Source organism: Hemitrygon akajei, chromosome 1, assembly GCF_048418815.1.
Source record: "Hemitrygon akajei chromosome 1, sHemAka1.3, whole genome shotgun sequence".
Taxonomy (NCBI): domain Eukaryota; kingdom Metazoa; phylum Chordata; class Chondrichthyes; order Myliobatiformes; family Dasyatidae; genus Hemitrygon; species Hemitrygon akajei.
The window spans coordinates 72,124,293-72,151,662 of record NC_133124.1 but is presented as its reverse complement, the minus strand read 5'-3'; positions in this window follow the sequence as shown (position 1 = coordinate 72,151,662).

Here is a 27,370-nt window from a genome sequence, read left to right as displayed (position 1 = left end):
AGAGATGGAAAAGGGGATGAGGAATAGTGAAGGGGGGGCGGAGGCCAATACTGGAAGTAGATCCGATGTACAAACATTTGTAGATTGGGAGACCATTTCATTGAGCACCTACACTCTGTCCACCAGAAGAAGCAGGATCTCCCAATGGCCACCCATTTTAATTCCACTTCACGTTCCCATTCCCATACGTCAATCCATGGCCTCCTCTACTGTTGCGATGAGGCCACACTCAGATTGGAGGAACAACATTCCGTCTGGGTAGCCTCCAACCTGACAGCAAGAACATCAATTTCTTGAACTTTCAATAACTCCCGTTCCCCCTTCACCATTTCCATCTCTCACCTTATCTCCTTGCCTGGCCATCGCCTCCCTCTGGTGCTCCTCACCCCTTTTCTTTCTTCCATGGCCTTCTGTCCTCCTCTATCAGACTCCCCCTTCTCCAGCCCTGTGTCTCTTTCACCAATCAACTTCCTAGCCCTTTACTTCACCCCTCTCCCTCCCAGTTTCACCTACCACCTTGTGCTTCTCTCTCCCCTCCCCACCTTTTAAATCTACTCCTCAGCTTTTTCTCTCCAGCCCTGCCGAAGGGTCTCGGCCTGAAACATCGACTGTACTCTTTTCCATAGATGCTGCCTGGCCTGCTGAGTCCCTCCAGCATTTTGTGTGTGTTGTTTACATTTTTTCCCTAGCTTTTACACTTTAATTTGCCTTGTGATGGCTTTACCTTATTGTAGCTCACTGCACCGTGTAATGATTTGATCTGTATGGACAGTGGGCAAGGTAAGCTTTTCACTGTACAATGTGATTTCTTTGGAGAGGTACAGAGGAGATTCACCAGGGCGTTGCTTGCGATGGATTATGAGGAGAGATCGGAGAGGCTGTTTCATTATCCCTGAAGTGGAAAAGGCAAGACCCAACAGAGGAGAACAAACCTACGAGGAGCATAGACAGGGTAGATTAGAGTAAAGTTCTCCCCATAGCAGAGGTGTCAATAACTAGAGGTCAACAGCTGATGAAACCTGAAAGGCTATGGATCATGTGCAGGAGAACGAGATTTGTATAGATGGGTATTTAACTGTTGATATGGGCCTGTTTCCGTGCTGTGTGGCCTTAGAATCTCCATGGAAGAGAAACAACATAATTGAAACCAAAAAGCAATCCTGCAAATGTTGTAAATCTGAAATAAAAACGTGGAACCTACCGGAAAGACTCAGAATGTTGCATTTACGCAAGACTTCGGTGAGGCTGCACTTATGTACAGTTTTAGTCTCCCCATTATAGGAAAGGCATCATTAAACTGGGAAGAGTTACAGGGATGCTGGCAGGACTTGAGGGCTTGAGTTATAGGGAGATGTTCGGCAGGCTTGGACTTCACTCTATAAAGTGTAGGAGATTGAGGGGTAACCACATAGAGGTGCATAAGATCATGAAGGGCATGGGTAGGGTGAATGCACACAAACTTTTTCCCATGAAAGGGGAACTAAAAACTAGAGCATAGGTTTAAGGTGGAAGACTAAAAAAGAACCTGAGGGGTAAGTTTTTCATCCGAATGTTAGTCCATACCTAGAACAAACTGCCAGAGGAAATGATTTGGCAGGTACGGTAATAGTGTTTAAAGGGACTTGGACAGGTACATGGATAGAAAAGGTTTAGAGGGATATGTGCCAAGACTTAATAGTAGACTTAATAGTCAGCATGGATAAGCTGGGTGAAAGGCCTGTTTCTGTGCTGTAAGACTAGATAGAATATGTAAGGTCATAAGAGGCCTGGACAGGGTGAAAGTGCATAGCTTTTTCCCCAAGGAGGCATGCTAAAAACAAGAGGGCACAGATTTATGATCAGAGGCAAGAGATTTAAAAAGGACCTCAGGAGCAGATTCTTCACACAAAGAGTGATGCGTATTTGGATTCAGCTGTCTGAAACAGTGGTTGAGGTGGGCACATTAACAACATTTAAAAGCCATCTAGATAGGTATACAGATAGGAGATGTTTAGAGAGTAATGGACCAAATTCAGGCAGGTGGGACTAGCCCACTGGGGAAGACAGTCATCATAGACAAATTTGACCAAAGGACCTGTTTCCATGACTCTATGAGAAGACGGCCACCTTTTCCTGACTCTCCACTCTACTGGAATTCCTGCATCCCAGCCATTCTAGAGGAGAACGGCAAAGACCCAAAGGATGAAAGGATGAGAGGCAATCAGTAATCAGAGAGAACATGGATTTGAGTTGCCTTGAGTTTATTTGAGTGTGTGCTTCCCATGAGGAGAGGAAAGCAGCTGGATTCTCCATGGAACAAGACTGTCACAGCACTGAGTACAGAATGTGGGACATTATGTTTGTATATTTATATACAAACATATTTATATTATTGCACAAGACATTATTGAGGCCATAGGTCAGCGACTGACCTATGGAGATGATGGTCCTTCATTCATTGGAATGTAGGAGACTTAGGGGTGATCTTAATGATGTGTATAAAATCAAGAGGGGCATAGATAGAATGAATGCACATAATCTATTTCTCAGACTTGGGGAGTTAAGAACTAGTAGGAACATTTTCACTCAGATGGTAGCCTGCATTTGGAATAAGCGGCCAGAGGAAATGATTGAGGCAACATTTAAATAACAACATTTAAAAGGCACTTGGACAGGTACAGAAAAGTTGAGAGGGATATGGGCCAAACATGGGCAAATTGGACTAGCTTGGATGGTCGTCAAAGTTGGGCTGAAGGGCATGTTTCTGTGCTTTATGATCCAATGATTTTTTGTGCATCAAACTCTATGGTTTCTCTATTGGGTGCGGAAGCTAACCTCTACTTTTTGGAGTGAAGCAGCTAAAGTTGAGGTCAGCAGAGGTTCTATGAGGGGGTAGGGTGGAATCAGCAGGTGTAAACTGACCTTATTTTAGTAATACACATTTCCTTCTTTTATAAGGTCTGCCTGTCTAGCCTTCCTGCACCCCTCCTCTCTTCACATCCGCCTTGTTCCATGGAGAATCCAGCTGCTTCCCTTGCCTTGTTGGCAGTAACACGAGGCTTTGGAGCTTCTCCCAGTTATCCCACCTCCAGGACAGATCACCGGTTGATCAGCGAAGTTGCATCATGTACCTAACTAGATCTGTAACCCTTAAACCGTCTGAAGGTTAGCATTTTGGAGTAAATCAGATCAGTATTACAAAAGAAACTTTCACAACCTTTTCAGAAGGTCATTGACTCATCAAGTCATAGAATGATACAGCAAGGACACAGGCCCTTTGGCCTAACCAGTCCATGCTGACCACGGTGCCCAAACAGCTAGTCCCAATTTCATGCATTCATCTGCTTTCCCTCTAAGTCACAACCCCTCCATATAGCTATCCAAATGCTTCTCAAATAATGCTACTGTACCTGCCTTAACCACTTCCTCTGGCAGCTTGTTCCATACACTCACCACCTTCTACATGAAGAAGTTGCCCCTCAGGTCCCTTGTAAATCTTTTCCCTCTCCGCCTAAGCCTATGCTCCCTACTTTTGGACTCCCTATAACTCAGACCCTCTAGTCCTGGCAACATCCTTGTCAATCTTTCCTGCATTCTTTCTGGTTTAACAAAGCCTTTTGTATAAGAGGGCGGCTAAAACTGTCCACTCTACTCCAAGTACAGTCTCACCAACATAATTGCAACGTAACATCCAAACTCCTACGTGCAATGCCTGACTGATGAAAGGCCAGCAAGCTAAATCCTTTTTCACCACCATTGCCATCAATTCCTTCATCCAATTCTTTGACGTACAACATCAAGAGGAGTGGTCTGAACACTGACTCCTGCAGAATATCACTAGTCACCCACAACCAAACAGAAAAGGCCTCTTTGCTTCCTGCCAGTTAATCTTCTACCCATGCTAGTATCCTTTCTGTAATACCATAGACTCTTATCCTGCTGAGTAGCCTCAGGTGTAGCACCTTGTCAAGGCCTTCTGAAAAACCAAATAAACAACATCCACTGATTCTCCTTTGTCTACCCTGTCTGTTGTTTCCTCAAAGAATATAAGAGACTTGTTAGGCAAGATATTCCCTAAGGAAACCATGCTGACTTTGGCCTATATTGTCATGTGCCTCCAAGTACACTGAAATCTCATTCTTAATAGAAGCATAGAAAACCTGCAGCATAATACAGGCCCTTCAGCCCACAATGTTGTGCTGAACATGTACTTACTTTAGAAATTACCTAGGGTTACCCATAGCCTTCTATTTTTCTAAGCTCCATGTATCTATCTGGGAGACTCTTAAAAGACCCCATCATATCCGCCTCCACCACCATCACCGGCAGCCCATTCCATGCACTCACCACTCTCTGCATTAAAACTTACCCCTGACATCTCCTCTGTACCTACTTCCAAGCACCTTAAAACTGTTCCCTCTCATGCTAGCCATTTCAGCCCTGGGGAAAAGCCTCTGACTGTTCACATGATCAATGCCTCTCATCATCTTATACACCTCTATCAGGGCACCTCTCATCCTCTGTCACTCCAAGGAGAAAAGGCTGAGTTCATTCAACCTATTCTCATAAGGCATGCTCCCCAATCCAGGCAACATCCTTGTAAATCTCCTCTGCACCCTTTCCATAGTTTCCACATCCTTCCTGTAGTGAAGTGACTAGAACTGAGCACAGTACTCCAAGTGGGATCTGACCAGGGTCCTATATAGCTGCATTGGGTCCTACCTCTCGGCTCTTAAACTCCGTCCCACGGTTGATGAAGGCCAATACACCATACAGCTTCTTAACCACAGAGTCAACCTGCACAGCAGCTTTGAGTGTCCTATGGACTTAGACCCCAAGATCCCTCTGATCCTCCACACTGCCAAGAGTCTTACCATTAATACAATATTCTTCCATCATATTTGACCTACCAAAATAAACCATCTCATACTTATCTGGGTTGAACTCCATCTGCCACTTCTCAGCCCAATTTGCATCCTATCGATGTCCTGTTGCAGCCTCTGACAGCCCTCCACACTATCCACAACACCTCCAACTTTAGTGTCATCAGCAAAGTTATTAACCCACATCCTTCCACTTCCTCATCCTGATTTATAAAAATCATTAAGAGTAGGGGTCCCAGAACAGATCCCTGAGGCACACCACTGGTCACCAACCTCCATGCAGAATATGACCCATCTACAACCACTCTTTGCCTTCTGTGGGCAAGCCAATTCTGGATTCACAAAGCAAGGTCCCCTTGGATCCCATGCCTCCTACTTTCTCAATAAGCCTTGCAATGGGGTACCTTATCAAATGCCTTGCTGAAATCCACATACACTATGTACATCTACAGCTCTATGTTCATCAATGTGTTTAGTCGCATCCTCAAAAAATTCAATCAGGCTCATAAAGCACAGCCTGCCTTTCACAAAGCCATGATGACTATTCCTAATTATATTATGCCTCCAAAAAAATAATAGACTTCAACATCTTCCCAACCTCTGAAATCAGACTAAGGGGCCTATAATTTCCTTTCTTCTGCCCCACCCCCCATTCTTAAACAGTGGAGTGACATTTGTGATTTTCCAGTCCTCCAGAAACATTGCAGAATCTAGTGATTATAGAAAGATCATTACTTATGCCTCCACAATCTCTTCAGCTACCTCCTTCAGAACCCTGATGAGTAGTCCATCTGGTCCAGGTTACTTATCCAACACATTGTTACTCCAGATTTATAGCATCTGCTGTTTCTTGTATCTCTTTTTAACGTTGTTAATGTACCAGCTGTTATGTTACTTCTGTTTAAACATACCGTGGGTTAACAATGAAGAATCATATTCTGTAAGAATTAGATGACTTTTATTTACAATAATAAACAAACACGTCTTAACCCAGCCACGTGCTGGAACATTCTAGCAATCCTGCACATGCTCAGGATGCTCAGTGCACTGTCCAATCATGTACTGGCACATCATTGCATGTGATATCACCACATCTTCCTTTCCTTAAAAAGAAAAAACAATTAACAATGTTAATCAAAACACATCTATATCAGATAACTGAAACTCTGAAGTTGGCTCTTTCTTAAGGTCCTTGCGATTTCTTCATAACACTGCTCCCTCCTGGTGATGATCTGGGTTGTACTTCTTCAAGTTCTGTAGCTTTGTGTCCATGTGTTCACTTTGTCTTGTATTCTTACTTCATCTCCTTGATGTAGTTCAGGTAATGGACAAGAACATCTGTCAAAGTATGTTTTTTGCTTTGCTTTCTGTTCATCCTTCCATCTTTTCACTTGTTCACCTCCCTTTGTTCTCAGAAGTCTCTCACCTATTGGCAGATTGGATCTCAAACAGCGTCCCATCAAGAGCTGAACAGGTGAAAATCCACATTCAAGTGGAGTACTGCGATAGGCTAACAAGGCTTTATAAAAATCACCTCCACTATCTCTTGCTTTGTGCATCAGTTTCTTGACAATTCCTACTGACTTCTCAACTAATTCATTAGACCGAGGTAGAAATGGACTAGATGTTATATGAACAAAGCCCCATTCACAAGCAAAATGTTTCATGCATTCGCTACGGAATTGTGGACCATTGTCTGTGAAAACTTCATCAGGTACACCATGTCTGGAAAAAACTTCCCATGCCCTTCTCTTACATTTTTCAATACCTAGATGGCCTTCATGAATTTTATCAAGCATTTCTTTACGGAGACTTTTAGGAATTACAATTCTGTTACCTTTGTACAATATCCCGTCCACAACAGAAAGTTCTGATCTGTGGTTCCAATATTCTTGTACTTCTGAGGTACAGTCATGTTTATTATCTGGCCATCCATCCATCACTTCTTGTATTACCTGACCGAGAATTTTGTACTTTTCTGTCTCAAGACGCAGCAGTTCCAATTTTTTGGGAGCAACGGGTACAGTTTCTGTGATCATATCAATAAATACCTGAACATCAATAATGTTCCTGTGACTGTCTTTTGTTGTTGGATCCACAGCTCTGGAAAGTGTGTCAGCCGTGTACATGAATTTTCCAGGTGGGTATGACACATTCAATGCATAGCTTTGCAATTTGATCATCATTCGCTGAATTTGCACAGGACAGTCGCATTAAGGTTTGTTAAACAATGCAATCAGAGGCTTATGATCCGTTTCAACATCAATAGTTGCCTTGACACAAACTGATGAAATCTCTCACAAGCAAACAGAATACTGAGCAATTCTTTTTCAATTTGGGCATACCTTGTTTCTGGATCAGCTAAAGAATGAGATGCACATGCCACTGGTAGCCACTCCTTGTCATGTTTCTGGAGTAATACTGCCCCTAAGCCTGCCTGAGATGCATCACATGAGATTGTGATGGGTCTCTCAGCATCATAAAATTTCAATACAGGTTCTTTTGTGAGTACTTTCTTGAGATTTTGCCATGGCTTCTCCTGTTCATGTTTCCAGCTCCATTCATTTCTCTTTTCTGTTAGCTGCCTCAATGGAGCAAGCTGTTCCGAGAGGTTGGGTATGAATTTTCCCATGTGGTTGACCATTCCCATAAACCTCTGAACATCCTTTTCACATTGTGGTCTTGGCATGTTTTCAATAGCAGAAACCTTCAATGGATCAGGACGCATACCCTCATTGCTGATGATATCACCCACAAAGGTAAGTTCAGTCACTCCTAGCTGACATTTGTCTTTATTCAACTTCAGGTTTGCCTTGCGTGTTGCCTCAAAGACTTGTCTGAGTCTGGCATCACGCTCTTGTTTAGTCGATCCCCAAATAATAATATCATCCATGTAAGTATCTACATCCTCAGTGTGTTCATGTAACACATATATGTCAAACTCAAGGCCCGCGGGCCAAATCTGGCCCGCGGTGGAATTATCTTTGGCCCGCGAGATAATATCTAATTACTATTAAAGCTGGCCCCAGTAATCGAAGCACCTATGGCGTATGATATGGCTAATGCTGAGTTTATTCAGGTACCAGGTTTTCAGGGTTTTTAGTGTTTATTCGGCAGTCTTGCTCGGCAGTCTTCTTCATAAGAAACTGAATTTGTAAAGTGAAACACTTTGTAGTTATAGCAGAGACTGAGACACATGAGAGCAGGCTGAAAAAACGGAGGCAACGGAAGCTGCGTTCGCACGCGTCCGACTAATCCGGCCCGCATGAAGCTGCATTTTGCTCAATCCGGCCCGTGACCTAAAATGAGTTTGACACCCCTGATGTAACATGTTTTATGGTACATTTCAGGAGCTGATGCAATTCCAAACAGAAGCTTAAGAAAACAGTATCTGGCAAAAGGAGTGTTAAAGGTACACAATTTTGAACTCGGTTCATCTAACTCAAGTTGCCAGAGTCCGGAGGACGCATCTAATTTACTAAAATACTTTGTATTAGCAAACTGTGACATAATTTCTTCACGAGTAGGCAATTTGAAATGCTCTCTTTTAATGGCCCGATTCAAGTCTCTTGGATCTAAACAAATCCTCAGTTTTCCATTTTTCTTATCAACAATGACAAGCGAATTGACCCATTCAGTTGGTTCATCAATTTTTTCCTGACTCCTAGCCTTTCCATTCTGTCTAGCTCTGTTTTCAGTTTCTGACGTAATGCAAAAGGTACTTTTCTGCATGGATGTATTACGGGTTGCTCTGTGTGGTCAATTCTAATCGTGTGCTCTCCTGAAAGACAACCAAGCCCTTTGAACAAGTCCTCATACCCTTTCATCAAGTCACTGTATTCTGACTCTGTGTCACTATCCAGGACTAAAATTCTTTTCACCAAATTACGTCTTCCACAGGCAAATAAACCCAGAATTGACTACGTTTTTTGGCACGACCACAAATGAAAGCCTGTGCACAATATTTCTGTGATACTTTTGCCACATGTTCCTTTAACTGGAATGTCTGCACCTGAATACCCAGTCACTTTTATACTTGATGTAACTTCGGTCTTGGTTTTAAAGCATAAACTCAGATTCTGCAAGAACATCTGCTTGCGCTCCAGTATCAAGCTTAAACAGAATATTGTTTTGATTCACTTGCAACAGAATAGTCCAATCACTCTTACTTTGTTTATTTTCACAAAGTACATCTATGTAAAATTCCTCACGTTCATCTTCAAGTACAGCATTCACTTGTTCCATTTTATTTTCTTTCTTTCTACTTTTACAACAGTGTGAAAAATGATTAATCTTACCGCAGCCATTGCAAATTTTGCCATATGTGGGACACTGATTTGGGCGATGTCCCCATACACAGCGATCACATAACTTTTTTCTTTCAAATGCTGTCTTGCTCTCTGTCGGTTTTGTTGACATATTATTATATTTCTTGATATATTTGCGCTTTTTTACAGCATTTACATTGCAGTTTTCGACAAAAAGCCCTACAGCTTGCAATGTCACGGCCTCAGAAGCATTGCAAAGCACCAAAGCTTTTTCAAAATTTAAATCTTGCTTTCTCAACAGCCTTTCTCTCAGAGCATTATCTCGAATGCCACAAACAAGTCTATCTTTAATGAGAGAGTCTGTGAAGAATCCAGCCTCGCATGTTCTACTATGCTTTTTAACCCAGTAACATACTGATCAATTGTTTCAGCAGCTCTCTGCACACATGTGAAAAATTTATATCGCTCATACGTTAAATTACACTTCGGTATACAAAATACTTCAAATCTCTACATTATCAACTTTAAATTGAATTTATCCCCATCTTCAAAGACAAAATTATTATATACCTCTACTGTGTCATTCCCGATTATATGGAGCAGAAGCACAGCTTTGGTTTTTTCTGATTTTTCTTCATAATCGATCACCGATAAGTACAGTTCAAACTGTTGCTTGAACATCTTCTGATTCTCAGCTACATTGCCAGTCAGCTGAAGTTTTGATGGGGGTGGCAAACCTTCCATTTTACTGTTTACAGTTCGAACTTTTTTCTTCTTTTTTTTCGATTATCTTTGATTCTCCCATATTATTCTTCCAGATCCACTTCTGACGCCATGTTATGTTACTTCTGTTTAAACGTACCATGGGTTAACAATGAAGAAACATATTCTGGAAGAATTAGAGAACTTTCATTTACAGTAATAAACAAACATATCTTAACCCAGCCACGTGCTGGAACATTCTAGCAATCCTGTGCATGTTCAGTGCTCTGTCCAATCATACGCTGGCACATCATTGCACGTGATATCAGCACACCAGCCTCAAGCACCTCCTCTGGCAGCTTGTTCCAGGTACAGACCTCTCTCTCCATGTAAAAGCTGCTCCTTAGGTTCTCTGACCTTCCGCAAGTCTTCCTAAACCTATGTCCATTAGGTCTTGGTTCCCAAACCCTGGGAAAAAAGATACTGTGTAAAAGATGTGGCAATTAAGAGCTGGGCTAAACTTCTGCTTTTATCTATTCACTTTTCAGGATCTGCACATCAAAGGCAAGACCAGCAATAACTGCCAACAATGTGGGGTGAGTCACCTTCTTGACCCGCTGCAATCTGGTGAAGGTGCTTCCATAATGCTACTGGGAGGGAATTCCAGGCTCTAGACTCAGTGACTATGGACTATGACTATTCATGAACAACTACTTCCCTTCGGCCTTTCAGTTCTTCAACCAACTGGCACAACCCTAAACACCACAGTTTAGCAACACTGTCACCACAATGATGTTTGCACTAATTTGTCTTTTCTTTCTTGTAATTCTGTTCCTACTTGCAAAAATTGTGTCTAATGCATGCGTTTTCTTGTTAATGGCATGATCTGATGCTCTGCGGTTGCAGGTTTTGCATTGCATCTGTTTGGAGGAGCAAACAGAAAGGCTATGCCGGGTGGTGTTTGAAATAACCTGGTACGCACCAGGAGACCACCCGATTGCGAAGCTGGGACAGTTTTTACACCCTCAGCTGACAAATTACACAGAAACATGATTAACAGTGAAACAAGGTGTTGATAACAGAATGGGAGGGGGGTTGTAGAAAGACTTAATTAAGTAACAAACTTAATCATAATTACAGAATAAAATGATTGTCCCAGGTCCAACGTACAACATCGAACAGTACAGCACACTACAGGCCCCTCGCCTCACAGTGTTGTGCTGATGTCCTGACTGACTCAAAGATCAGTCTAACACTTCCCTCCAACATAGCCCTCCATTTTTCTTTCACCTGTGTGCCTAAGAGTCTCTTACATGTCCCTAATGTAATACCCTCTGCCACCACCCCTGCCACTTGTTCCACACCCCACCACTCTCTGCATAAGAAAATCTATCTCTGACATCCCCATTATACTTTACTCCAATCACCTTAAAATTATGCCCTCTCCTATGAGCCATAGCTACCCTGGGAAAAGGGTGCTGACTTTCCATTTTATCTACACCTCTTATGACCATGATGATGACGTCCATGTACAATGGACAGCGGCACCTCTCCAGCACACAGGCCTGGGTGGAAGGTATGGAGTTCCTGGGATGCTCAGTCGTCAAGATCCCCCTCTTGGACTCACTGGTGTAGTCCAATGGAAAGCAAAACAATACGTCTGGCACCAGCCTGGCTACAGGAGCAGCTGGAAGGATGTTCAGTGATGTCCAGCCGCCTTAGGGATTTTCCGTCTGGGTTTATTCCGTAGCCTTCATCTCTCCTGAGGCTGCCCACTGTACAGTGGGGCTATTTACCCATAACTGGGGATCTGGTTCACGAGCACCAGGACGTGTCCACACACCGATGGGCCAGCGTTGCTACATGTCTGGAAGCCAGAGCTCCCCCCCTCCCCACCCCGTCCTCTGTAGTTAAGCCCGAGTCTGAAGGGTTTTCAGTTTTCGTGTGTTGCCAGTGAAGAGGAACAACATGAGGCTTGCTGTTGGAGACGCTACATACCGGCAGGGAAAGACTTACATATTCAGCTCTCCCTATTGTGCGGCTGCTAGCAGTGGTGGAAGCACCTTATACACCTCTATCAAGTCATCTCTCATCCTCGTTTGCTCCAAAGAGAGAGCCCTAGCTCACTTAACCTATCATCCTAACCTAACCAGGGGGATGGGAACAAGTGCAGAGAGACAGAGGGGTGTAAAATGAGGGTAGAAGCAAAAAGTAGTAAGGTGAAAAGTAAAAGTGGCAGGCAGGCAAATCCAGGGCAAAAATCAAAAAGGGCCACTTTTCAACATAATTGTATAAGGGCTAGGAGTGTTGTAAAAACAAGCCTGAAGGCTTTGTGTGTCAATGCGAGGAGCATTTGTAACAAGGTGGATGAATTGAATGTGAGGATAGTTATTAATGAATATGATATAGTTGGGATCACAGAGATATGGCTCCAGGGTGACCAAGGATGGGAGCGCAACATCCAGGGATATTCAATATTCAGGAGGGATAGACAGGAAAGAAAAGGAGGTGGGGTAGCCTTGCTGGTTAGAGAGGAGATTAACGCAATAGAAAGGAAGGACATTAGCCTGGAGGATGTGGAATCGACATGGGTAGAGCTGCATAACACTAAGGGGCAGAAAACGCTGGTGGGAGTTGTGTACAGGCCACCTAACAGTAGTAGTGAGGTTGGGGATGGCATTAAACAGGAAATTAGAAATGCGTGTAAAAAGGAACTGCAGTTATAATGAGTGACTTCAATCTACATAAATAGATTGGGTGAACCAAATTGGTAAGGGTGCTGAGGAAGAGGATTTCTTGGAATGTATGTGGGATGGTTTTCTGAACCAACATGTCGAGGAACCAACTAGAGAGCAGGCCATTCTAGACTAGGTATTGAGCAATGAGGAAGGGTTAGTTAGCAATCTTGTCGTGCGAGGCCCCTTGGATAAGAGTGACCATAATATGGTGGAGTTCTTCATTAAGATGGAGAGTGACATAGTTAATTCAGAAACAAAGGTTCTGAACTTAAAGAAGGGTAACTTTGAAGGTATGAGACGTGAATTAGCTAAGATAGACTGGCAAATGATACTTAAAGGGTTGATGGTGGATATGCAATGGCAAGCACTTAAAGATCACATGGATGAACTACAACAATTGTTCATCCCAGTTTGGCAAAAGAATAAACCAGGGAAGGTAGTGCACCCGTGGCTGACAAGGGAAATTAGGGATAGTATCAAGTCCAAAGAAGAAACATACAAATTAGCCAGAAAAAGTGGCACACCTGAGGATTGGGAGAAATTCAGAGTCCAGCAGAGGAGGACAAAGGGCTTAATTAGGAAAGGGAAAAAAGATTATGAGAGAAAGCTGGCAGGGAACATAAAAACTGACTGTAAAAGCTTTTATAGATACGTGAAAAGAAAAAGATTGGTCAAGACAAATGTAGGTCCTTTCCAGTCAGAAACAGGTGAATTGATCATAGGGAACAAAGACATGGCAGACCAATTGAATAACTACTTTGGTTCTGTCTTCACTAAGGAGGACATAATTAATCTTCCGGAAATAGTAAAGGACTGAGGGTCTAGTGAGATGGAGGAACTGAGGGAAATACATGTTTGTAGGGAAGTGGTGTTAGGTAAATTGAAGGGATTAAAGGCAGATAAATCCCCAGGGCCAGATGGTCTGCATCCCAGAGTGCTTAAGGAAGTAGTCCAAGAAATAGTGGATGCATTAGTGATAATTTTTCAGAACTCTTTAAATTCTGTTTTAGTTCCTGAGGATTGGAGGGTGGCTAATGTAACCCCACTTTTTTAAAAAGGAGGGAGAGTGAAACCGGGGAATTATAGACCAGTTAGCCTGACATCTGTGGTGGGGAAAATGCCAGAGTCAGTTATCATAGATGTGATAACAGCAAATTTGGAAAGCGGTGAAATCATCGGACAAAGTCAGCATGGATTTGTGAAAGGAAAATCATGTCTGACAAATCTTATAGAATTTTTTGAAGATGTAACTAGTAGAGTGGAATGGGGAGAGCCAGTGGATGTGGTATATTTAGATTTTCAAAAGGCTTTTGACAAGGTCCCACACAGGAGATTAGCGTGCAAACTTAAAGCACACGGTATTGGGGGTATGGTATTGATGTGGATAGAGAATTGGTTGGCAGACAGGAAGCAAAGCGTGGGAGTAAACGTGACCTTTTCAGAATGGCAGGCAGTGACTAGTAGGGTACTGCAAGGCTCAGTGCTGGGACCCCAATTGTTTACAATATATATTAATGATTTAGACGAGGGAATTAAATGCAGCATCTCCAAGTTTGCAGATGACACGAAGCTGGGCGGCAGTGTTAGCTGTGAGGAGGATGCAGGGTGACTTGGATAGGTTAGGTGAGTGGGCAAATTCATGGCAGATGCAATTTAATGTGGATAAATGTGAGGTTATCCATTTTGGTGGCAAGAACAGGAAAACAGATTATTATCTGAATGGTGGCCAATTAGGAAAAGGGGAGGTGCAACAAGACCTGGGTGTCATTGTACACCAGTCATTGAAAGTGGGCATGCAGGTACAGCAGGCAGTGAAAAAGGCGAATGGTATGTTGGCATTCATAGCAAAAGGATTCAAGTACAGGAGCAGGGAGGTTCTACTGCAGTTATACAAGGCCTTGACAAGGTTCCGCATGGAAGGTTAGTTAGGAAGGTTCAATCGTTAGGTATTAATATTGAAGTAGTAAAATTGAAGTAGTCAACAGTGGCTAGATGGGAGATGCCAGAGAGTAGTGGTGGATAACTGTTTGTCAGGTTGGAGGCCGGTGACTAGTGGTGTGCTTCAGGGATCTGTACTGGGTCCAATGTTGTTTGTCATATACATTAATGATCTGGATGATGGGGTGGTAAATTGGATTAGTAAGTATGCAGATGATACTAAGGTAGGTTGCCTTGTGGATAATGAAATAGGTTTTCAAAGCTTGCAGAGAGATTTAGGCCAGTTAGAAGAGTGGGCTGAACAATGGCAGATGGAGTTTAATGCTGATAAGTGTGAGGTGCTACATTTTGGTAGGAATTATCCAAATAGGACATACATCATAAATGGTAGGGCATTGAAGAATGCAGTAGAACAGAGTGATCTAGGAATAATGGTGCATAGTTCCCTGAAGATGGAATCTCATGTGGATAGGTTGGTGAAGAAAGCTTTTGGTATGCTGACCTTTATAAATCAGAGCATTGAGTATAGGAGTTGGGATGTAATGTTAAAATTGTACAAGGCATTGGTAAAGCCGAATTTGGAGTATTGTGTACAGTTCTGTTCACCGAATTATAGGAAAGATATCAACAAAATAGAGAGAGTACCAGGGAAGATTTACTAGAATGTTACCTGGGTTTCAGCACCTAAGTTACAGGGAAAGGCTGAACAAGTTAGGTCTTTATTCTTTGGAGCGTAGAAGGTTGAGGGGAGACTTGATAGAGGTATTTAAAATAACGAGGGGGATAGATCGAGTTGACGTGGATAGGCTTTTTCCATTGAGAGTAGGGGAGATTCAAACAAGAGGACAAGATTTGAGAGTTGGGGGCAAAAGTTTAAGGGTAACACGAGGGGGAATTTCTTTACTCAGAGAGTGGTAGCTGTGTGGAATGAGCTTCCAGTTAAAGTGGTAGAGGCAAGTTTGGTATTGTCATTTAAAGTAAAATTGGATAGGTATATGGACAGGAAAGGAATGGAGGGTTATGGGCTGAGTGCGGGCCAGTGGGACTAGGTGAGTGTAAGCATCGGCACAGACTAGGAGGGCCGAGATGGCCTGTTTCCGTGCTGTAATTGTTATATGGTTATATTTAAGAGGAAGTTAGATATGGCCCTTGTGGCTAAAGGGATTGGGGGTATGGAGAGGCAGCAGGTACAGGGTTCTGAGTTGGATGATCAGCCATGATCATACTGAATGGCGGTGCAGGTTCGAAGGGCCGAATGACCTATTCCTGCACCTATTTTCTATGTTTCTATTTTTCTAACCTTAACCAACCTGTAAGCTAACAGTAAATCCAGTTTCCTATCCCAACAATGGGTGCACAAAATAACATAATTAATGAAACTTGCTGTAATTACTGTTGCATTCCATGCCTCTATTTATAGGCTTTGTCTGCACATTAGCACCATCCATATCCCTATGACTAGTTACTAGCCTTCAACATTCTTTCCACTACAACCTGTATGTATGTGTGCTTTTGGATATGGCAGTAAACTTGACTTTGATTTTGTAGGTGATATATTTCCCATTCAGGGCGGGGTGTGACTGAGAGGGACGCTGCAGGTGGCGGTGTCCTTGTCCTAATGACTGACCCTGTCAGAATAGCCCGGGCGACTGACTGCAGTGCAGGGGTCTAAATGGAGCTTTTGGCACATTGGCCCTCGAGTGCAGGAGTTAGGATGTTGTGTTGAAGTTGGATAATATGTTGGTGAGGCCAAATTCGAAGTATTGTCTGCAATTCTGGTCACCTCCCTGCAGGAGAGGTATCAATAAGCTTAAAAGAGAGCACAGAACGTTTACAAGGATGCTGCTGGAACGCGAGGCCCTGAGTTATAGGGAAAGGTTGAAAAGGTTAATGCTCTTCCTCCGAGCACAGGAGAGTGAGGAGAAATCTTATAGAGCAACATGCACAAAAAACTGGACAAATTCAGCAAGCCAGGCTGTATCAAGGGAAGAGAATAAATAGTCAACATTCTGGGCCAAGACCCTTCATTAGGACTGAAAAGGAAGAAGGCAGAAGCCAGAATGAGAAGGTAGAGCGAGGGAAAGGAGTACAAGCTGTCTGGTAATACATGAGGCCAGGAAAGGGGCAAGGTCGCAGAGGGGGCTCGGGTATGAAGGAAAAAACTGGAAGCTGATAGGTGGAAGAAGGAATCTAATAGGAGAGGACAGCGGACAAAGTATGAAAAGGAAGGGGGAGGGACACCAAAGGGATGAGGGGTATAAATAAGCCTTTTCCCCTTAGGTTGTGTGAGACGGAAACTAAACCTGAGGGGGAACTTCTTCACTCAGAAGGTGGTGCGAGTGTGGAACAGTGTCGCCAGCAGAAATGGTAGGTGCGGGTTCAATTGTAACATTTAAGAGAAGTATGGATAGCTACATGGATAAGAGGGGTATAGAGGGCAATGGTACGGTGTAGATAGATGGGACTAGGCAGAAACTTGGGTCAGCATGTACTAGATGGGCTACAGGGCTTGGTTCTGTGCTAAAGCGCTCTACGAGTCTGTAACTATGATTCATTTACACCGTTAACAGAATCGATCTGAATGCAGAGAGAGAGGAGAGGGGAGAGAGAACACATTCCCTATCCACTTACCAGTGTTACGACCCTGTGGTTCCCCAGTAAATTATACAGAACGGATGCATCTGCGCTGAGGCAAATGACCCGAGCGAGCATCACAAACCCCTGTAACATCACAGTTAACCTTTGGCATCTCCCAGATCAGGCCGTACAGTGCTGGGACTGGAAAGGATCCAATACTAATCCCAAAGAAAGTGAACTGCATTATGATAGAGCTACATCTAAAAGAACATATGCACGTTTAATTAATGTTATTGCTTCCTTTTGAGAAAGCTGGCCACAGTCTAGTGGTTTGAAAGATTTATCAGCAATCAGCCGGTCGGGTAGTTCAGAAATGAGGCAACAGCAAACGTTAGGAAGCTGCGACATGTGATGACAAGGACAGGTCGGAGACCCTATATCCTGTGATGAATGGGTGGCAGCTACTGACACAGCAGGTCCGCAGTGTGGTGGAACACACCCGTCTTGTCTGCATTGAGTGCAGCTTCAACAACTCTTGAGAACCACAGCATCACCCAGGACAAAGCAACCCATCTGACTGGCATCCCAACCCCACCCTAGTCATGTCCCCTTCAACCACCACCAATTCTTATAAATTCACCACTGAATGCACCCTATATGGGTGCATTTTGCAGATGCTGGAAATCTAGAGCAGCTCATACAAAATCACTCAGGAACTTCTCAGGTCAGGCAGCAGCTATGGATAGGAACTAAATAGTCAATGTTTCAGGCCGAAACCCTTCATCAGGACTCCTGATGTCTTGATTAATTTTATTCCCAAGTTCTGTTGAAGGGTCTCATCCCAAAACATCAACTGTTAATTCCTTTCTGTAGATGTTGCTTGACTTGCTGAGTTCTTCCAGCATTTTATAAGTGTTACTCCCCTCCATGAACTCTGTCTCCACTTCTCTGAGAGGCATTGATCATGTGGATAGTCAGAGGCTTTTCCCCAGGGCTGAAATGGTTGCCACAAGAGGACACAGGTTTAAGGTGCTGGGGAGTAGGTACAGAGGAGATATCAGGGGTAAGTTTTGTACTCAGAGAGTGGTGAGGGCATGGAATGGGCTGCCAGCAACAGTGGTGGAGGCGGATACAATAGGGTCTTTTAAGAGACTTTTGGATAGGTACATGGAGCTGAGAAAAATCGAGGACTATGGGGAAGTCTAGTAATTTCTAAGGTAGGGACATGTTTGGCACAACTTTGTGGGCCGAAGGGCCTGTATTGTGCTGTAGGGTTTCTGTGTTTCTATGTTTTCTCACTGCCACATTCTCTCTTCTCCCTCTCCCATCGGGCAGAAGATACAAAAGCCTGAAAGCTCCGATCCCCAAGCTCAAGGACAGCCTCTAACCTGCTGTTATAAGAACATTAAATGTTCCCTCCTACAATATGATGGAATACTGGCCTCACAATCTACCTCATTATGAACTTGCATCTTATTGCCAACCTGCACTGCACTTGTTTTACCTTGTACTACATCAATGGACTGTGTAATGAAATGATCTGTATGGATAGCATGCAAAGGAAATCCAGATTCAGATTGATTTATTTATCAGATGTACATTGAAACATGCAGAAAAATGTGTCACCTGTGTTAACAGCCAACACAATCTATGGATGTGCTTGGGACAGGCCACAGGTGTCACCACACATTCTGGCACCAACACAGCATGCCCACCATGTTAAGCAGAACAAGACAAGCAGCGACAACAACAGCACATCAACAAAACAAGTCCCTTTCCCACCCTCCCACCCACACACACAGACAAGCCTCCAATCCCAGGAGAGCCCACCTCTGGCCCTCAGACCTCTGTTCCTTGATTCTGAGATTCTAATGCAGGCAGTGAAACCATGACTTTCACATGACAGTCCTTGTTGTGCCTTTCCAGTCATATAGAACATAAAAATAAAACAGGACAGGCCCTTCGGCCCATCAGGTTAATTAAATTAGTAATTAAATGACTATCTACACTAATCTCCTCTGCCTACACAATGTCAATATCCCTCCACTTTCCTCACATTCATGTGCCTAAATAAAAATTTCCTAAAAGTTTCTAATGCTTCTGTCTCTACCACAACCCCAGGCAGTGCATTTCAGGTACCCAGCACTCTCTGTGTAAAAAAACTTGCCCCTCACATCTTTAAGATTACCCCCTCTCACCTTAAATGCATGCCCTCTGGTATTAGACATTTCAACCCTGGGAACAAGATACTGTCTGTCTGCTCTATCTATGCCTCTCATAATCTCTTAAACCTCTATCAGATCTCCCCCCACCCACCCGAGCCCCCGCCACTCTGGAGAAAGCAACCCAAGTTTGTCCAACATTTCATTATAGCACATGTCCTCTAAACCAGGCAGCATCCTAGTAAACCTCTTCTGCACCCTCCCCCAAGTCTCCACATCCTTCCTGGAATGGGGTGATGAGAACTGTATGCAACACTCCAGATGTGGCCGAACTAAAGTTTTATAAAACTGCACCATAACTTCCTGACTTTTGAACTCATTTCCTCAGTTAATAAAGGCAAGTATACCATATGCCTTCTTAACCACCCTATCAATCTGTGCAGCCATTTTCTGGGAGCTAGGAACTTGAACCCCAAGATCCCTCTGCTCCTCAACACTGTTAAGGCTCACTGGTCTATAGTTTCCAGGACTATCCCTGGTTCCATTCTTGAATAATGAAACAATATTAGCTACTCACCAATCCTCCAGGACCTTGCTGGTAGCTCAAGAGGACACAAAGATATTGGTCAAGGTCACAGCAATCACCTCACTTACTTCTCTCAATACCCTGGGGTATATCCCATCAGGCCCTGGGGCCTGATGCTCTTAGTGCTCCACCTTAATGGTCTTTAAGAGACTCATCACTACCTCCTCCTTTACTTCAAAATGCCTTAGTACATTAATACTTTTGGCACTATACTCCACAGCATTCTACTTAGTAAATACTTATGTAAAGTACTCATTAAGGACTTCACCCAAACCCTGCACATCCAAGCAAATGTTCCCCCCTTTATCCCATATTCTCCTTAGTTATCCTCTGGCTCCTGATGTCTGTATAGAAAACCTTGGGATTCTCTTTATTCCTACTTGCCAAGGACTCTTCATGGCTCCTCTTGGCTTTCCCAATGCCTTTCTTGGCTTCTTCCCTGGCTTCATTATAATCCTGAAGTGCTCTGTTTGATTCCAGCTTCCTAAGTTTTACATACTTTTCCGTTTTCTTCATGACTAAATTCATCACCCCCCTTGACATCAAAGGTTCCCTTACTTTGCCATCTGTCCTTCCTTCTGACTGTAACATACTGTATCTGTGCAGTTGGTCTTTAAATATCCCCCACATGTCAGATGTGGACTTGCTGAAAAACAGCTGCTCCCAATGAACTTTCCCTTGTTCCTGCCTAATGCTCTCATAGTTTTCCCAGTTCCAGTCCAATACTCTCCCACAAAGTCCATACTTATCCTTATCTAAAGCTATCTTAAAACCTAAGAAGTTGTGATCACTATTCCCTAATTGCTCACCCACTGTTCAGCCAGTCACCTGGGCAGGCTCATTACCCAACAGCCCCTCCTCTTGATGGACTATCTATTGATTTGACAAAGCCTCCTGGATGCACATAACAAATTCTGCCCCACCGAAACCACTTGCACTAGGAAAGTCCCAGTTTATATTAGGGAAGATGAAGATTTCCCATGGCAGCAAACCTATTGTGTTCACACCGTTCCTTAATCTGCCTGCATATCTGTTCCTTAATATCTCGGTGGCTACTGGGGGTGCTGTAGTACAATCCCACCCTTTCTGCCTTGAAGTTCTAACCGTATAGACTCAGTGGAAGAGCCTTCCAGAATGCCCCCACTGAATGCAGCTGTGATATTGTCCCTGGTTAGTAGTGCAACTCCACCTCCCATTTTACCTCCCTCACCTAAGTCACATACTCAGAATCTTCTCAGGATTAAATCTGCAAGACTAGCACAGTAGATAGAGCCACTGTCGAGGTGGCACAGTAGGTAGAGATACCGTCCAGGTGGCGCAGTAGGTAGAGATACCGTCGAGGTGGCGCAGTAGGTAGAGATACCGTCCAGGTGGCGCAGTAGGTAGAGATACCGTCGAGGTGGCGCAGTAGGTAGAGATACCGTCCAGGTGGCGCAGTAGGTAGAGATACCGTCCAGGTGGCGCAGTAGGTAGAGATACTGTCGAGGTGGCACAGTAGGTAGAGATACCGTCGAGGTGGCACAGTAGGTAGAGATACCGTCCAGGTGGCACAGTAGGTAGAGATACTGTCCAGGTGGCACAGTAGGTAGAGATACCGTCGAGGTGGCACAGTAGGTAGAGATACCGTCCAGGTGGCACAGTAGGTAGAGATACCGTCGAGGTGGCACAGTAGGTAGAGATACTGTCCAGGTGGCACAGTAGGTAGAGATACTGTCCAGGTGGCACAGTAGGTAGAGATACCGTCGAGGTGGCACAGTAGGTAGAGATACCGTCGAGGTGGCACAGTAGGTAGAGATACTGTCCAGGTGGCACAGTAGGTAGAGATACCGTCCAGGTGGCACAGTAGGTAGAGATACCGTCGAGGTGGCACAGTAGGTAGAGATACTGTCCAGGTGGCACAGTAGGTAGAGATACCGTCGAGGTGGCACAGTAGGTAGAGATACTGTCCAGGTGGCACAGTAGGTAGAGATACTGTCCAGGTGGCACAGAAGGTAGAGATACCGTCGAGGTGGCACAGTAGGTAGAGATACTGTCCAGGTGGCACAGTAGGTAGAGATACCGTCGAGGTGGCGCAGTAGGTAGAGATACTGTACAGGTGGCGCAGTAGGTAGAGATACCGTCGAGGTGGCACAGTAGGTAGAGATACCGTCGAGGTGGCACAGTAGGTAGAGATACCGTCCAGGTGGCACAGTAGGTAGAGATACCGTCGAGGTGGCGCAGTAGGTAGAGATACCGTCGAGGTGGCGCAGTAGGTAGAGATACTGTCGAGGTGGCGCAGTAGGTAGAGATACTGTCCAGGTGGCGCAGTAGGTAGAGATACCGTCGAGGTGGCGCAGTAGGTAGAGATACTGTCGAGGTGGCGCAGTAGGTAGAGATACTGTCCAGGTGGCACAGTAGGTAGAGATACCGTCGAGGTGGCGCAGTAGGTAGAGATACCGTCGAGGTGGCACAGTAGGTAGAGATACCGTCCAGGTGGCACAGTAGGTAGAGATACCGTCGAGGTGGCACAGTAGGTAGAGATACTGTCGAGGTGGCACAGTAGGTAGAGATACTGTCCAGGTGGCACAGTAGGTAGAGATACTGTCCAGGTGGCACAGTAGGTAGAGATACTGTCGAGGTAGCACAGTAGGTAGAGATACTGTCGAGGTGGCACAGTAGGTAGAGATACCGTCGAGGTGGCACAGTAGGTAGAGATACCGTCCAGGTGGCACAGTAGGTAGAGATACCGTCGAGGTGGCACAGTAGGTAGAGATACCGTCCAGGTGGCACAGTAGGTAGAGATACCGTCGAGGTGGCACAGTAGGTAGAGATACCGTCGAGGTGGCACATTAGGTAGAGATACCGTCCAGGTGGCGCAGTAGGTAGAGATACCGTCCAGGTGGCACAGTAGGTAGAGATACTGTCCAGGTAGCACAGTAGGTAGAGATACTGTCCAGGTAGCACAGTAGGTAGAGATACTGTCGAGGTGGCACAGTAGGTAGAGATACTGTCGAGGTGGCACAGTAGGTAGAGATACCGTCGAGGTGGCGCAGTAGGTAGAGATACCGTCCAGGTGGCGCAGTAGGTAGAGATACCGTCCAGGTGGCACAGTAGGTAGAGATACTGTCCAGGTAGCACAGTAGGTAGAGATACTGTCCAGGTAGCACAGTAGGTAGAGATACTGTCCAGGTGGCACAGTAGGTAGAGATACTGTCGAGGTGGCACAGTAGGTAGAGATACTGGCTTCAGAAACGCAGGTTTGGTCCTGACCTTTGACACTGTGTTGAGTCTGCAGATCTTTCGGTGACTATGTGGATTTCCCCTGGGTGCTCTGGTTTTCACCACATCCCAAAGACGTGTGATTCTGTGGATTAATTACCGTTAATTGTTGTTGGGAATGCCTGGAACAGTGGAGGGGCGTGGAATGGTTCCGTGAGCTGGCAGTTTATGAGGCCAAATGGTCCATGCCAACCAAGATTCCCATCTAATCTAGTCCCATTTGTCCCTCATCCCTCTAAACATTTCCTATCGATGCACCTGTCCAAGTGCCTCTGAGATGTTGTTATCATACCCTCCTCTGTCAGCTCATCCCATACACTCACCAGCCTCTGTGGAAGAAGTTCACCCTTCATGGAATGTGTAAGTACATAGAAGTGTAGTTTTTCTGAGTTTGTTCCAGTTTGACGAGAAATCATCGATGGGTTAATTTTGTGTTTGTGTTTACCAGGTCAGGCAGTTGTGCTCTGAATGTGGTGTGTGTGTGCTCTTGGAGGACAGAGTGGAGAGGCAGCAGTTACAACCGAGGCAAAACCAAGATTCACGTCACAGGGAACAGCAGAGAGAAGAAGACCACAGCAAAAAGGAGAGTGAAGACCCGGTCAGTGCATGAGGTGGGAAGAGCCTGAGGAAGCACAGAAGGTCCCACCGCTGGTGGAAAGTCTCCAGATCTCTGGACTGACACAGATGATTGTAGCAAACACGAAAATATTAGAAATAGAGGCAGGAGTCTTCCTTATACAAGGGCAATCTCATTTTCAAATCCTTAATTACATATACCCTTTCCAATCCCTGAATGCTCACTGTTTCTACAACCTGTCCAACCCTTCCCTCATCTCTATTCTGTAACACCCTCCAACCCCTCCCCTCACTGTAACCCCTCCAACTCCTGAACCTTCCATACCTCTGTTATTCCCTTCCATTTTTACACCATCCCAGTTTTTGTAACCTCCCCCCCACCCCCGTCCCTACACCTCCCCCTGTCACTGTAGCCCATTCTGGTCCCTGCACCTCTCCCAATCTCTATCATCCCTCCCAGCCCTACAGTCTTCCAGTCTCTGTAAACCCCGACAGGCTCTACACTGTTCCCCATCACTGTAACACTCTCCATCCCCTAAACCCCTCCATGACCCTGTAAACCCCTACAGCCCTTCCACACCTCACCCCCTCCTCACTGTAACCCCCTCTAGACCCTAAACCCCTCCATGACCCTGTAAACCCCTACGGGCTCTACACTCATCCCCATCACTGTAACATTCTCTATCCCCTAAATCCCTCCGACCCTTCCACACCTCCTCCTAGCTGTTACCCCCTCCAGACCCTAATCCTTTCCTATCTCTGTTACCTCCTCCAATTCCTATAACCTTCCTGTCTCTGTAACACCCCCAGACTCTACACCCCTCCCTATCTCTGTAACCCCCTTCGGCCCCTACACCCCTCCCTATATCTGGAACCTGTTCTGGACTACATCCCTCCTGATCTCTGTAATCTCCTCAGCCCCTACATCCCTCCCTGTCTCTGTAACCCCCTCAGCCCCTACACCCCTCCCTGTCTCTGTAACCCCCTCAGCCCCTACACCCCTCCCTATATCTGGAACCTGTTCTGGACTACATCCCTCCCGATCTCTGTAATCTCCTCAGACCCTACACCACTCCCTGTCTCTGTAACCCCCTCAGCCCCTACACCCCTCCCTGTCTCTGTAACCCCCTCAGACTCTACATCCCTCCCAATCTCTGTAACCCCCTCAGATCCTACACCCCTCCCTACCTCTGTAACCAGATCTGGTCCCTACACCCCTCCCTATCTCTGTTACTTGCTCTGGTCCCTACACCCTCCCTATATCTATAACCCCCTCGGACTCTACACCCCTCCCTATATCTGTAACCCCCTCAGCCCCTACACCCCTCCTTATCTCTGTAACCCCCTCAGCCCCTACTCCCCTCCCTATCTTTGTAACCCCCTCAGCCCCTACACCCCTCCCAGGCTCTGTAATCCCCTCGGCCCCTAAACTCTTCCCTATCTCTGTAAGCATTTCTGGTCCCTACACCCCTCCTTGTCTCTGTGATCCTTGATTTTGAGTACAGATGGTATCACCCAATTCCTGATGCCAAAATCCGGAGTTCCTGCCTCCACCTCCCCTTCTATCATTCCCCCAAAACACTCCATAAAAGCTCCCTCACAGCCCAGGTGGTTGATCATCCTAATGTCGTCTCTCATGACGTGGTGGTTAGCACTCTCTACGTCCCTTCGGGTGGTGTGTGGCATTGGATACGAGTCTGTGTTGATCTGGTGAGCTCGCCTTGTCAGTGTGACCAGCTCTGCAGAGGCAAAGCACGGATACAGTCCAGAGCAAAATTCTATCACCCTCCCATTAATCCCACCAAAGTGTCAACAGTCTGAAATTCTGACTTTAAGAGCAATTACTCACAGGGAATGAGAAAGATTTACTAGCAGACTTCTCGGTCTGTTTTCTGAGTCACGCTAACCAGCCAAGTTACAGTCAACTATAATTAATTAACATCTGAAAAGGCAGTTGGCCCCAGACAAATGTAACTTGCAGTCACAAACTAACAGTGCAGGATAAAGAAATCATTCAAACATGCAGAGACCATGGGGAGAAGGAGATAAGCAGTTGGAATTAGACAGCACCCTTAACCTGACTAAACAACCCAGCTGCTCTGCCCATGACCACAAGGACACAACCCAGCACCCCACGGAAACCAGCCTCCACCCCAGTCTACACTTCTCGCTGTCTCAGTAAAGAAACCAACTGCCTCGGACATTCTCTCTCCCCCCCACCCTTCCATCAGGCAGAAAATACAAAAGTCTCAAGGACAGCTTCTACTCAACTGTTTTAAGACAATTAAAGAGTCCCATACTGCGACAAGATAGGCTCCTGACCTCACAATCTACTGTGTTATGACCTTGCACCTTATTGTCTATCTGCACTGCATTTTCTCTGTAACTGTTACATTTTAGTCCATATGCTGCTGTTGTTTTCTCGTGTATTACCTCAATGTACTGTTATAATTACGGTTCAGCTTCCAATACCATCATCCCAGCAAAACTAATCTCAAGCACCAAGACTCTGGCCTCAGTGCCTCCTTGTAAAATGGGTTCCTGGAGTTCCTCACCTGCAGACCCCAGTCAATTCTGATTTGCAACAATATCTCCTCCACAATCTCCATCAGCACAGGTGCACCGCAGGGCTGTGTATTTAGCCCCCTGCTCTACTCACTTTACACCAATAACTGTAACTAAGCACAGCTCCAATGCCATATTCAAGTTTGCTGATGGCACACTGTCATGGACCAAAGCAAAGGTGGTGATGAATCAGTGAATAAGAGGGAGATTGAAAATTTGACTGAATGGTGCCATAACAACAACCTCTTTAACAATGTCAGCATGACCAAGGAACCACACACTTCCCTACACTATATTCCATACCTGTTCTGTTAGTACTTCATTATTTCAGGGACCCAAATTCAACCCTGACTTCAAATGATCTTTCTGTACAGTCTCTATACCCTGTGGCTCTCTGTACAAGACAGTAAGGCCCAGAGGCAGAATTAGGCCCTATGGTCCATCAAACCTGTTCCAGCAGTCAAGCTTGGCTGATTTATTATTCCCTCTCAACCCATTTTCTTGTCTTCACAAAAAATTCATCACTGAATTCCAGGTGCTGGGAGTCAATACCTCCCTCTGCAATTGGTTCCTTGACTGCCTGAAGAACAGACCGCGATCAGTAAGGGTAAGCGACACACCTCTGCCATGATTAATCTAAACACTGGTGCTCTACAAGTTTGTGCCCACAGCCCTCCTACTCTGTTAGCCATGGAGGAATTAAAATATGGAAGGAAACATCTAAATTGAATGGGTTAAGGACAGTGGAAATGGCCAAACCAGATGTCTTTGTTCTTGCCGTGTGCTTGAAGGAATGGAGGCTGCCATTTTGTGAAGCTGCTCTGTAACTTCCATTTTGTGAACTTTTTGAGGAACTGGTTCTTGATCTGGGAGAATTTACATCAGAACAATTACACATGGACACAAGGAGATTCTGCTATTGATCTGCTAAGCCTGAAATCATTCTCAGATAAGATGTTTATTGTGTACAATGGAGCGTTAGAAATCATATAACCATATAACAATCACAGCACAGAAACAGGCCATTCCGGCCCTCCTAGTCCGTGCCGAACTCTTAATCTCACCTAGTCCCACCTACCCGCACTCAGCCCATAACCCTCCACTCCTTTCCTGTCCATATACCTATCCAATTTTACCT